Raw genomic sequence first — 14596 nt, 5'->3', positions numbered from 1 at the left:
ATCTATATATATTTGATATTATTAATATACTTCAAGTAAATATATAAAATTTATTAACAATTATATTAGTAAATATATAATTATAATTGATGATAACATAAAGGTGAGAGAGCCCCAAGGGATAGCTCAGTTGGTCGAGTTGGTCGAGTCCCTATTGCTAAGTGCCTCGCCTATCGAGAGGTCATGGAGTCAAATCTCTTCAACACCCTTGGGGTTAGGCCTTGCTAGTTTGGTGAGTAGATCCCTTCGGGTTGATCTACCTAGATTTTTCCATGGATATAGTGGTCACTCAGTGTCTATGAACCACCTTTAAAAAAAACATAATAGTAAGAAATAAATACAAATTTTAAATAACAACTAAATATTATTGTTATATTATATGTGAATTATATTATAATTTGAAATTTAACTATTAATATATTAACAAATTATAAAAGATATTAACATATATTATTCTATATTATTATTAGTTTGAAATATCACTAATAAATATATAATTAATTATTATTGGTTATATATTAATATAGTAGCAAAATTTTATAATATATTATTATTAAATAATATATTATTGTTATATTTTATTATATAATACATTGTTATATATATTATTATATTAATAATAAGATTTTTTTTTTTGGCATGGTTCACAGATACCTTCATTCAGCGGGTGGCGCTACGTCCACGGGAAAATTTTGGGCTGATGCCCCTTGGCATGGTTCACTGACACCTTGTCAACGGGTGCCACTACGTCCACAAGAAAATTTTGGGCTGACCCCAAGAGCTTTTGGGAATTGATTCTGTGACCTTTTATTTGGCGAGGCCCCGACTTGACCGATTGAACTAACCCTTGGGACTATTATATTAATAATTAAATATTGTTAAATTATATATATATATATATATATATATATAATTAAATTGTTATCTTCTTGTATCTATAATATGACATGATGATATATAATATGGTGAATGACGTTGTTTACCACTCCTCCTTTCTCGAGCTTCCCGGTTCCTCCTGTTGCCTTATTCCCTGTACATGTTACCCAACTTCCTCTAGTCAACCCTTATATAAATATATATAATAATATAATATGGTGAATGGTGTTGTTTACCACTCCTCATTTCTGGAGCTTCTTGGTTCTTCCTGTTCCCTTATTCCCTGTACACGTTACCCACCTTCCTCCAACGAGGATGGCCAACCCTTCTCACCGTTGACTTTCTTGGTTGTCATCATTCGTCCTTGTCGCGGTTTCCATTGAACCTTGACCCTCGCGACCTTTCGGGCCAGCGAAATGAAATCCCTTCCATCATGCCCGTTCTCTCGAGGAGAGTTCCCAAAAATTCCCCTCCTTTGTTCTCTCGTGGCCTTCAATTGATTCGTTTAACAATATGATTAAGAATAATAAGAATAGTATCAATCCTTTTAACTCTAATAATAATTATTATAATCATTTTGAATATAAAAATAATAATAATAATTATAAGATTGAGATTAATAATAATAATAATAATAAGTGCATCTCTTATAATAATAAGAATAATAATGTTTGTTTTTCTAATGATAATTATAATAATAATTTCTTTTCTATTGATTTTAGTATTAGTAATAAAAATAAAATTTCTTCGACCCCTTTTAATAATAAGGTTGTTAATTTATAGTCTTTTGGAGAAAGGCTTAAATTTCGCCTTTGCTTCTAGAAAAATATGTGTGCTTGATATTATCTGTGACATTGAATTCAGGACTAGGGACTTGCTAGATGCTACTAAGGATGTCATAAGACAAGACTGTGTGGTTGTCCTGAGAAAGGATAAGCCCCCTAAGAACAACCTTAGTAAACCTGAGTTTGAGGCTCTCAAAGCCTTGAACAATAACAAGGACATCGTTGTTCTTAAGGCTGACAAAGGGGGTGTTGTTCTCATCTTAGACAAAGAGGATTACCAAAGAAAAATGTTAGATCTCCTTTGTAATAGCGGGAGTTATAGAAAACTTAATAAGAATCCCTTAAAGAATATTTCTAAACAGTTACTATAGCCATAAAATCTAGTAGCAATGTTAGCTCCCTTAGCAAGAAGCTTATTGAGAGTAGCCCTCTTACTCCTAGGATTTATTGTCTTCCAAAGATTCATAAGGAAGGGGTCCCCCTATGTCCCATTATCAACACCATAGGAGGGTCGACCTATCTCCTTGCTCAGTTTTTAGCCAATAAGCTTAAACCTCTTGTTGGCCGAACTGAATCTTTTGTCAAAGATTCATCTTCGTTTGTCAATGAGTTAAAGGGTTTAAGGATGGATCCTAATGATAATATGGTGAGTTTCGATGTGGTCTCCTTATACACCAATATCCCCATAAATGAGGCCATTGAAGTCATCAAATGAATTACGAATCCAGATACAACTTTATTAGTTGAAATTTGTCTCACCTTTACTTTCTTCAGTTTCAAAGGGGAATTTTATGAACAAACCTATGGCATTGCCATGGGTTCCCCCCTTTCCCTAGTGGTGGCTAATATTTTCATGGAGGAATTTGAATCCAAGGCCTTGTCCTCAGCCTTATTTCAACCTAAGCTTTGGAAAAGGTTTGTGGATGTAACTTACGTCATCTAGTCCCATGGTAAGGAAAAGTTGGAACTTTTTTTCCAACATCTTAACAATCAATCCAGTTCGATAAAGTTCACTATGGAATGTGAAGTTTATGGTTGTTTGTCTTTCCTCGACATTTGTATTTGAAAAAGAGAAGATGGTTCTTTCTCCCACTAGGTTTTTTGGAAGAAAACTCACATAGAGAAATATCTTCATGCTAGTTCGCATCATTTCCCTGCTCAAAATCTAGGTCTTCTTAACACCTTAGCCACTAGGGCATCACGAATTTCTGACAAAACCCACCTCAGTGATGAAAAGAATCACCTCCTCAGTGTCTTTAATAAGAATTTTTTTAGCATACACAGGTGTCTTAGAGCTTTCCTTAAGGCATAAAAAGGTCTTAAAATTAAAAAGGCTCTTAATGATCGGTCCTCTAGCATGAATCTTATGTTTATTCAAGGGACCATAGATAAGATTGCAAGGATCCTGAAAAAGCATAAGGTTCTTTCAACATCTAGTCCTCTAAACATTATTTGAAGCTCTCTAAGATCAGTAAAAGACCCTGTGAACCCTAGAGAGGTGAAAGGTGTTTACATCGTCACATGCTCTTGTGGGACTCTGTATATTGGTGAAATTGGTTGATCAATAAATCAAAGGATCTATGAGCACACTGCCGACATAAAACATGGAAGGTCACGTTCTTCCACTTTGGTTGAACATACAGAAAATACAAATCATCACATTTTCATCGAAGAGGCTAGGGCCATTGCAAGGATTGATCGTTTTCATCAACGTAAGTTTAGGGAGACCTTGGAAATTGAAAGGAGGCCTATAAATCTGAATAGAGATGATGGTTGGAATATTAGTAGGTGTTGGATACCTGCCTTGTCTTCGTGGTTTCTTTTTCTTTTTCTTTTGTATTTATGGATTTATGGATTTATTTATTTAATTAATTTTTCATAGTTTGACTATATTATTTTTAATTCAAGTTAGACCTAGAAGGCGTTTCTTTTTAATTTTCTTGTCCTGACAATGAACCAGACTAAATGGTTCGAAATGCATGAGCAAAACTTTATCTAATGTGATTATCTCTGCAAAATTTTATGAACAAATAAAATCATATTTGTTTATTATTTTTATTAATAATATTACTAGTAATAATAATAATTGCCCCCATAATTTTTAATTTTATATAGGTTTAAATTTGTTTTTTTTACTATTCATTTTATTTATTACATTTAATTGTTTGATTAATTCAATTTATCCTTATCATTATTTTAGTTTAGGTCCTTCCTTTGATAGAAAAAATTTGTTAATAATAATAATTATAAATTTATTTAGCTATTTATCAAATATTTCTTTATTTTAAATATGTAAGATTTCTTCAAAACTAGTTGTTATATTCTAACGGCTAGTAAGCCTATCTCTACATCTATTTATTTGATGTCATGATATGGTTCCTCATCTTGTCCTCAAGATGAATTTGATGCCATGATCTGGTTCCTCATCTTGTCCTAAAGATGAACCACACTAGTTAGTTCAAAACAGGTCAACGATATTTTTATTTTCTCAGATGTGATTATCACTAGAATATTTCTTTTCAATCTAGTTATGGATCACAAAAGCCTAATAATTAGCCTTTAATAAAATACACCTAAAATTTTACCAATATGGTGGGTGGTGGATATATGCCATGTATATCAATCACATTGGTAAATGTGGTTGTAGATGTGCTTTCACATTGGTAAGTGCGGTTGTACTCATGTTTTGGTTTCTGCATTATTTTAACAAGTTTGATTGTGGTCGTGCTAGCATTTAGGTTTCTGGATTATTTTAGCAAGTTTGATTGGGACAACCATTTTGTTAACATACGGGTTTTCGTTCATATAGCTTCGTTTCCACGAATAATAACTAAAGCACCTCAAACAGATGGAAGCAAATTGTTCCTTCACAAAGGATATCTAAAAAATTGTATGGAGATGTACTCAAATGTTCTAATGGATATGACAATAATAGTTTACCATTTAGTTCCAAATTCCTGAACGTAATGGATCCCTAATGTGAAAATAATAATCTTGTGTGGAGTGTGATCCAAGCAAAGTTATCGTATAAGAAGTGCACTTGGATATGGATCTCAACGGGTGGTATCTGAGGTCAACTTAATTTCACAAAAAATGACTGGGGATTGTAGAATGTCCTAGAAATGATGACAGAAAGAGATGTCCTACGCAACAACACATGGTCAGTGCGCACCTCCATAAATTTTAACGGTTAAGTTTCATAAGCCACAAGACTTGTGGAAGAAAATGATTATGATTAGAGGATTGCAAAGGCAGATGATCATGGTGGGAAATCACTTTCCAAAAGAAGAAGAAGAGAGGTGAATTGGAATGGGGACATAAACGTTATAGAGATGGGATCAAGGGATACAACAAGATGCAAGAAAATGGAGAAAAGATTCTTAGAATGGAATTATTCAAAAGTCTTTTTTTTTCAATATTTTCGGCTCATATTATAAAATTATTATTATTATCCAATTTTAAGGTCATGGCCAAGCCAGACACAAAATTGTTGTATGAGACCCCCTTGTTTGTGGGACAAGGGACCCACTTCCGTGCAAAAATCTGACTGCTAAGTCTATGAAGGCATACATACTCTACCCCCCTCTGGTTTTGAACTTGTGACCTCGTAGGAGGAAACACATGATCTTAACTATTAGGCCCACTCAAGTTGTATACACACAAATCCCATAAGTGAAGTTCTTGGCAAGGAAGAAATCAAATTTGAGAACTATGTTACAATGTTTAACCTAAAGGGTTAGCAATTTATTGAAATAGAAAAATGCAAGCCAAAGCGTCAGGCAGTGTGTTTATTATTTTCAAATCCAAGTGCAAAATCCCTAAAACCCGATTAATTTGTAAAAGCGTAGTGTTGACGGATTTACCTTGCAGTGCCCATGAGCACAGTACTAATTCTACCCATCTTCTCTATCGATTTTGCAAATTATGAGAAGAAAGACGAGCCCTGCAATTATGTGTTGACTTAAACTTCTACCTCGTTATTGTTCAAAAGTGTAGTATTAGACTGAAATAGGCCTCTAGGTTTCGTTACATTCATGTAATAATGCATGTCAAAAGTTCAAAAAAGATCCCGATCCATCTCTATTATCATCTTGTTGTCATTAGGCTTGCATTTTATCTTCAACTAAGCTACATAATTTGTATCCAAGGATGGATCCATATCTCCTTTTCCTATAAAATTGTAAAGCCTGTTGCTCAAGAAGGTACAATGGGACATCCCTATAGAGTGGGAACCTCCGATTATAATGCCCTTTTGACTTTTTTCCAAAAAATCTGGCGGTGGGAGTGTTATGAATAGGAAATAGATGTAGTACCATAAAAAAAGTTAGGCACCCAATTTCCTAAAGCTTAACGGTTGTAACATGGATTTCCAAAAAAAAATCCACCATATTTTATCAAAATATTAGTCTTACTGGATTGAACTATGAGACATGTGGGAACCAAATCTCTTCACCTAACAATTAGACCACATCCTAAAAAAGTCTATAATTGTTGAAAAATATTATATGAAATTTGCAGTTCAGGAGGAATTTTCGTAAAAGCTTCATTCTGGATAGACATTGCTCCATCTCTGTGGGTCCACCCAACTATTTGCATCATTTAATTAAGCATCATCCGTTGCAACAAGTGAAAGAACATTAGTGCATGATACAATGCCCGAGCACTGGGAGGCAGTCGCTACGATATTGTATGAGGCACACGCTCGAGTCCAAAATCTCGCCTATGGATGTGTTGTGCAGATTTTCGCCTTGAAGCAACAAGTGCGAGTTTTCAGACACAGCTAGAATTCCTGCAAACATGACTTATGAGTCACAGGTCATCCATATCCACATCGTCCTTCGTGAATTATGCTCCCATGTCTTTTTCATTGTACAGTCATTATGATCCAACGGTCTGACAAAAATTGAAGACAATAAAAGGTGGAGCAGAGATTTCTCTTCTCAGTATTACGAATGAGTTAAATTAGATTATATTGGAAACATCACTAATGAATGACTGGAATGAAACTCGACTTAAACTGAACTAACTGAAACTGAACTAGGACACTTTGAGGGACGGTTTTAACACCTTACAGGTGGTTGAAATTAGATTCTCCAATGCTCCCCCTTAATTTCAACCACATAAAATTTAATTAAGATACTAGGCTTAGAATTTAAACAATTGACTTCAATTACATTTACTCTTCTTCTTCTCTTTTTCCAAATCCTATAGCCTCTAAATTGTTTCAGTGTTTTCTCTTTGTTGTATCCTTCAAACCTCACTTTCTTCATTTGCTAGTGCAAGTCTTCTATTCTTCCAGGTTGTCTAAGCATATCTTGGACTTCTTCTGTAGTGTGCTTTTCATCACCAATCTTCTGCAACATAAGACCATAATACAATTTCATCTCTTCATGAATCCAATACCTAAAAATTCATTAATTTGTTCATCATGCATGATGTCTTCAACATTCATTTCTGCAGCTTCTATGCAAACCTCATCAAGGCATGGTGTTGCAAGCCAGGCTTCAAGGAAATTTACTTCTTCTTCATAATCATTATGTTTACCTGCACATTGAAAATCAACATTGGAATTAAAAATATTTACATAACCACATTGGTTCTATTCCTTCTTCACTATAATGAGAGCTTTCTCATGTTGCACTTCCAGCTCTACTTCTGTATATGTCTCTGTTTTCTCTTTATGGGCTTCCTTCTTTGCCTCTTCCTATGTTTCTATCTCTGTCTCTTTAACTTCTTTACTAACATGTGTTGCTGCAAACAGGTTATCTTCCATTGACTCAATTGGGATTTTCTCATTGAATAACACCATGTCTATATGATGATTTTGTTGCATTACCTACAACCATTCATCATTAGCCAATAATTCTTCATCAAAATTTACATCAGCAATAATAATTGTTGGATTCACCATAGCATTGACTGCTCCAATGGCAGCTTCATTATCCTCAGCAAGCTTTGTTGTTGGATTTACCAAAATTTCATTAGAAAACTTTGTTTCTACATTCACCAAATTTTCATCAGCAAGCTTTGTTGTTGGATTTACCAAATATTCATCAACAAGCTCCATTGCTGGAATCATCATATTGTCATCAACAAGCTCTATTTTTGGTTTTACCAAATCTTGATTAGCAAGCTCTGTTGTTGGATTTACCAAATCATCATCCACTTGTGGCTAAGAACAATGGGATTGAACAAACTTTTCATCTCCTTGTATATCTAATGCTATAGATCCACCTTCATCTTCAACTTCAATGCTCCCCCTTACACCAAAACTCCTCTCAAGGGTATCTCATGCCTCCTTGGTTGCCTTGGCTTCTGAAATTAGGGGAATAATGTTGTCATCCATAGATTATTTTAGGCATGTCAATGCAAAGGCATCCTTTTCCTCTACACTTTCGAATCTAAAAATATCTCAAACATATCTTGTTGTCATTTTGATTTTATCAAGAAAAAACAATTTTAGACATCGCATTTAACTGCAATAAAACGCCTCTTCTTCTTGGCTTCCACAAACAAACGAGTCTACAAATTTTCACAAGGGCAACCTTTCACATAAGCTTTTGCATGCCCTTCTAGAACACCTTGCAAATGTATTTTAAAGAAAATGTATTATTTTGAAAAAAAAAAATCAAACATGAAAAATAGTTTTTTTAAATAAACCTTCCTTTGCAAAATCTCAGAAACTCCTCACATAAGCCAAATCCCTTTAATAATTTTAATACCTTTGGATCCTTTCTCAAAAAAGAATTACTTGACCGCTTTTTTAAATTCCCTTTTTCACAATATAACATAAGAATCTTTTTAAACAAAAATGAATCACCTTTCTTTTAGAAAGTCGTTGAGACAAATTTGTTAAAACAAAAGTGTTTTCCTTACTAATAAACCGTGCCTTGACCTTTTTTATGCAAACTGACTTTGTTTTGACTTCATGCTCTGAATGAGTTTTAGTGACTCGTGCTCCCAATCAGATTATGTTCTTTTCTCTTTTGTTAATGCTCTATGTAATGAACAGAGGTCGCGGTGGAGCAAAAGTGTTGTAAGTGGATGAAACTAACACGTGCTGTTAGGTCCCTATAATACTAGTGATTACCCCATTACTATTGTAGTTGTATCCCTTATTAATATTGTTGTGCCCCTATTATCCCCATATTGTTATTATTGTTCCCCATAGAATCCTTCTATTGTTACTTTTGTGCCTTTATATTATTATTGTTAGGTCAGCTAGGTTATATTGTGACTCCTTAGACTCTTATATATAGAAAGGAGGTTTTGTCATTTGAATCATAAAAGAATCATTCATTTGTGTAATGTAAAGGAGGTTGCCCCCTCGAAGAGGCTGAATTCTAAGGCATTGATCTATCTTTTCTATCTTTTGTGAGGTAGTTTCATAACATTTGGTATCAGAGCTTTTGGATTCTAGGGTTTCGCTGCTCCAAATAGGTCATCGTGGCATTTTCGCTATAACTTTTCTTTTGCGACATTTCAGAAGCAAAAAAAAAAACCCATTTGAGAAGAAATCACACTGAACCTCGGGTCCAAATTTCAAAGCTTTTTGAGCTATATTTGAGGAGATATGATCTGAGGAAGTTGATCTTTTTGCAGACTCCTGAATTACATTCCAAACAGGTGACCTGGGGAAAATCGTCATAACTTTCTCTCTGAGCATCGGATTGAAAATTAGTAAGAAGGTACAAAAAGAAGACGCACTATAGTTTCTTGTAGATATTTTTCAGAGCCAAAGGTCGAAACAGGGACACGTGGCACATTGTACAAATTCGCTCTACTAAAATTGTCTATAATCAGGTCAATGTGAGAGATTTGGCATAACTCTTCCTTGGAGAATCGAATTGGGATCAGACTAGTGGCATTGGAAAGAGGACACAGAGGGGTACTGCAAGTCGTAATTTCAAAATTGGATGATCCGAAATTACATAGATACATCAAAGGCAATATCGAGCTCCTACAAAGTGAAAAAAGGTGTGTAGATTTTTTTAAATTTTTGCTTAAGCTTGGTTTGAAAAATTATTTTGAAGGAATTCAAAGGGCATAGTAGAGCATTATTATCGGTAACTGATGCCCCGAGGAAAGAAAATGCAAACACCTAGCAAGCAACCTGAAAGCTCTAGCATGACTCATGAAGAAGAGGAAGAAATGCTACATGATATATCAAAATTACAAGACCAAGTGCAACAGATTTCACTCTCACAAAAGCTAACAGAAGCTAAGATAAATGATGTGGAATCTAAGATAAAGGCAATGGAAGCTAAGATGAATGGTGTGGAAGCTAAGATTGACAATTTGAAGATAGATTTGAAGACAGATTTGACAAATTTTCTACAAGAAATATTTACTAATGGTGAAAGGGTAGCAAAGGAAACTCATGATGCGAACAAAAGAAATGTTAATCATGATTTCATAGACTCTATGTTAGATCGAAGACCCACCATATTCCAAAAATCAATATGAGGAAGTTTGATGGCAAGGATCCCGCAACATGGATATTACAGATGGAGCAATTTTTCGATCTCAATAATGTGCAAAACACACAAAAGGTACGTATTGTAACTTTATATTTCGAACCAAATCAGTTTGTATGGTATCAATGGCTTTGCTCTCGTAAAAAAATTATCACTTGGGAAATTTTTACGGAAGAATTGACAACACATTATGAGGATACAAAAAGAAACACTTTTTTTAGCTTATTGATAAGTCTCAAACAAAAGGGTTCAATAATGGAGCACATTGAGGAGTTCCAAAAATTGAACATAAGGGTAAAAAATATTCCATAGGAGCATAGGATTGATGTGTTCATAGGGACTTTAAAGGATAATATCCAACATGATGTTTGCCTTTGGGAACCTGATTCATTAGAGAAGGCATTCAGGTTAGCAAGAAAAATGGAAAGAAAAATTATGGCAACCAGGAAGCATAGCACTCACAACTATAAAGATGGAAGTGTTGTTGCCCCTAGTCTTCCACAACCTACAAGGTTGACACCACAACAATTGGAAGAAAAAAGAGCAAAAGGGCTTTGTTACAGTTGTGATAGTAAATACATTAAAGGTCATAAGTGTGCTGAGAAGAAATTATTCTACATAGATTGTGAAGAGGAAGAAGAAAAGGAGCAAGAAAGGTCCAAAATATACTCCAGGAACAAAGCCTAGATAAAGAAGAAATGAATCTAACCATATCTTGTAATGCATTGGCTGGAATTACCACTCCTCAAACCATCAAGATAGAAGGACAAATCAAGAAGAAAAAGGTAATAGTGTTGATTGATTCAGGAAGTACCCACAATTTTATTCATTGTAAGGTAGCAAAAGGATTGAATTGCTTCCTATATCCAGCACCAGAGTGTCAAGTGATGGTTGCAAATAGAGGAACAATAAATTGCTTTGGAAAGTGCCATAATATCAAGCTATCCATGGGAGAATATGTATTAGCTAGCCCAATGCTTTCCATTCCAATGGGAGGTGCTGATGTTGTACTAGGAGTCTAATGGCTACAATCCTTGGGTACAATAGCTTTTAATTTTCAAGAACTTTTCATGAAATTTTATGCAGAAGGAAAGGAAGTTGAATTAAGGGGTATTGCAGGGAAACTGGAAAATATAATCAGCTCTAACTGTATGGCAAAGCTTCTAAAAAAGGAACAAAGAGGTGTAATTGCACAATTATGTTCGCTTGATGTTTCCACATCAAAGTCATCTATTTCTCCAGATCTCCAAAAATTCTTGGACAATCATTCCAAGGTATTTGAGACTCCCAAAGGTCTCCCACCTATTCATGATCATGATCATGCTATTCATCTGATTCCAGGAAGTGTTCCTCCAAGCATCAGGCCATACAGATATCCCTATGCCCAAAAGAGTGAAATTGAACGTATGGTTGCAGAAATGCTAGAGGCTGGTATAATTCAACCTAGTCAAAGTTCTTTCTTTGCTCCAGTAGTATTGGTGCACAATAAGGATGGATCATGGCGCATGTGTCCGGATTATAGGGAGCTCAACAAGCTCACTATTAAAGATAAGTTTCCCATTCCTGTCATTGATGAATTACTAGATGAATTGCATGGATCAATTTACTTCACCAAGTTGTATCTTCGTTCAGGATATCATCAAATCAAAATGAAGACTGAAGACATTCCGAAAATAGCATTTGGAGCTCATGAGGGTCATTATGAATTTTTTGTCATGCCTTTTGGCCTTACCAATGCACCTTCTACATTTCAAAGTTTGATGAGTTCCATTTTCAAACCCTTCCTTAGAAAATTTGCGTTAGTATTTTTTGATGATATACTAATCTACAGCAAGTCTTGGAAGGATCATGTTGAACATGTTGACAGGGTGCTACAACTATTGGAGGAGAAACAATTATATGCAAAAAGATCCAAATGTTTCTTTGGAGTACCAGAGGTGGAATATCTGGGTCATATTGTATCTCATGAAGGAGTTAAGGTAGACCCTAGCAAAATTAATGCCATTAAGGAATGGAAAATTCCCACATCCATAACGCATCTGCGAGGATTTCTCGGGTTGATAGGGTATTATCGCAAGTTTGTTAAGAATTATGGGAGAATAGCAGAACCTCTAACAACATTGTTGAAGAAAGATGCATTCTCATGGACTCTAGAAGCAACAAAGGCCTTCGAACATCTTAAAGAGGCAATGTGCCAAGCACCAATCTTAGCTACACCGGACTTCAAAAAAACCTTTATTATGGAATGTGATGCTTCAGGAAATGAAATTGGTGTTGTTTTAATGAAAGATGAAAGACCCATTTCTTTTGAAAGCCGTCCAATCAAGGGAAAGTTTTTACACAAAGCTATTTATGAGAAGGAAAAGCTAGCAATACTACATGCACTTAAGAAATGGCGACCCTACCTAATGGGAAGACACTTCAAGATAAAAACGGATCATGATAGCCTTAAATACTTTTTAGAACAAAGATTATCCTCTGAAAAGAAACAAAAGTGGGTCACAAAGATGTTGGGTTATGACTTTGAAATCATCTACAAAAAAGGGAAGCAAAATGTGGTGGCAGATGCACTCTCAAGAAAGGATGAGGATGTGGAAGCATTGTTGTGTGCTATTTCTATTATCCAACCAGATTGGATAAACGAAGCAAGGGAGGAATGGAAGAATGATGAACAAGTGTGGGCACTTATTCGAAAGTTACAAGAAGATTCCAGTACATCGGATACATTTAGCTAGTAAAATGATTCATTATGGTACAAAGATCTCTTATACCTCTGTAAGAATTCCCAACTCAAACAAAAGATTCGTATCGAATTGCACACTTCTCCCTTAGTAGGGCACTCAGGATTTTTAAAAACTTACCACAGGGTTAAGAAGGAATTTTTTTGGGATGGCCTTAAATCAGATATTCAAGGGTTTGTGGCAGAATGTTTGGTTTGCCAACAAAATAAAGTTGAAACAATTAAGACCTCGGGTCTATTACAACCTTTATCCATTCCAAGCCAACGTTGGGAGGAGGTTTCAATGGATTTTGTCACAGGTTTACCCAAGTCTGAGGGAAAGAGTGTCATCATGGTGGTAGTTGATAGACTTACCAAGTATGCACACTTTTGTGCATTATCACATCCATTTAAAGCCAGTACAGTTTCTACTGCATTTATGAAAACAATTCAAAAGCTACATGGAAACCCAAAGATTATTGTAAGTGACAGAGATCCCATTTTCACTAGAAATTTTTGTACAAAATTATTTTCTTGTCTCAGTACTCAGTTAGCTCATAGCTCATCTTATCATCCTCAATCTGATGGGAAAACTGAGATAGTAAAAAAATGTTTGGAAGGCTATCTTCGTTGCTTTGTATCTGATAAACGGACATAATGGGTCAAATGGTTGCCTCTGGTTGAATGGTGGTATAACACTTCCTTCCATACAACAACAAAAATGACCCCATTTATGGCACTTTATGGATATCAGCCACCATCCATCGCATCATATTTAAGAGAAAATTCTAAGGTTCAATCAGTGGAACATCACATCAAGCATCAACAACAAGTCCTCCAAATCTTAAAGGATAACCTCGTGTTGGTGCAGAATAGAATGAAACAACAGGCAGATCAACATCGCAGCAAAAGAAGTTTTGATGTAGGTGATTGGGTATTCCTACGGCTACAACCATATAAACAAATGTCCCTCAAGCAAGCTAAGAAGGATAATATATTATCACCAAAGTATTATGGTCCGTACAAGGTGTTGCGAAAGATTGGTGCTATGGCATACAAATTGGAGCTTCCTGCAGCTTCTCGAGTGCACCCAGTTTTCCATGTTTCATGTTTAAAGAGGGTTATAGGTGACAAGCTCCCAGTTCAAACAATATTTCCAGAACTTGACGAGGAAGCAAAAATTATATTGGAACTGGAAGCAGTCACAGAAACAAGAACTCGACAGCTACGAAATCGATCAATTTCGGAGTATCTCATCAAGTGGAAGAACTTATCCGCTGAATATTCCACATGGGAGGATGAAAATTTCATACAAAAGCATCCAGAACTACTCAAGAGTTGAGGACAACACTTTTTTGAAGGAGAGGGGCATGTTAGGTCCCTATAATACTAGTGATTACCCCATTACTATTGTAGTTGTATCCCTTATTAATATCGTTGTTCCCCTATTGTCCCCATATTGTTATTATTGTGCCCCATAGAATCCCTCTATTGTTATTTTTGTGCCTTTATATTATTATTGTTAGGTCGGCTGGGTTATATTGTGACTCCTTAGACTCCTATATATAGAAAGGAGGTTTTTTCATTTGAATCATAAAAGAATCATTCATTTGTGTAATGTAAAGGAAGTTGCCCCCTCGAAGAGGCCTTAATCTATCTTTTCTATCTTTTTGTGAGCTGGTTTCATAACACATGCTCTTGCAATGTCACGTGGCATTAGTAACGTTGCGACTTCAGTA

This window comes from Pinus tabuliformis, chromosome 9 (assembly GCF_031772625.1).
Source record: "Pinus tabuliformis cultivar Carrire ecotype Pingquan chromosome 9, CPIR1, whole genome shotgun sequence".
Taxonomy (NCBI): domain Eukaryota; kingdom Viridiplantae; phylum Streptophyta; class Pinopsida; order Pinales; family Pinaceae; genus Pinus; species Pinus tabuliformis.
Note: the sequence above shows the minus strand (reverse complement) of the source record.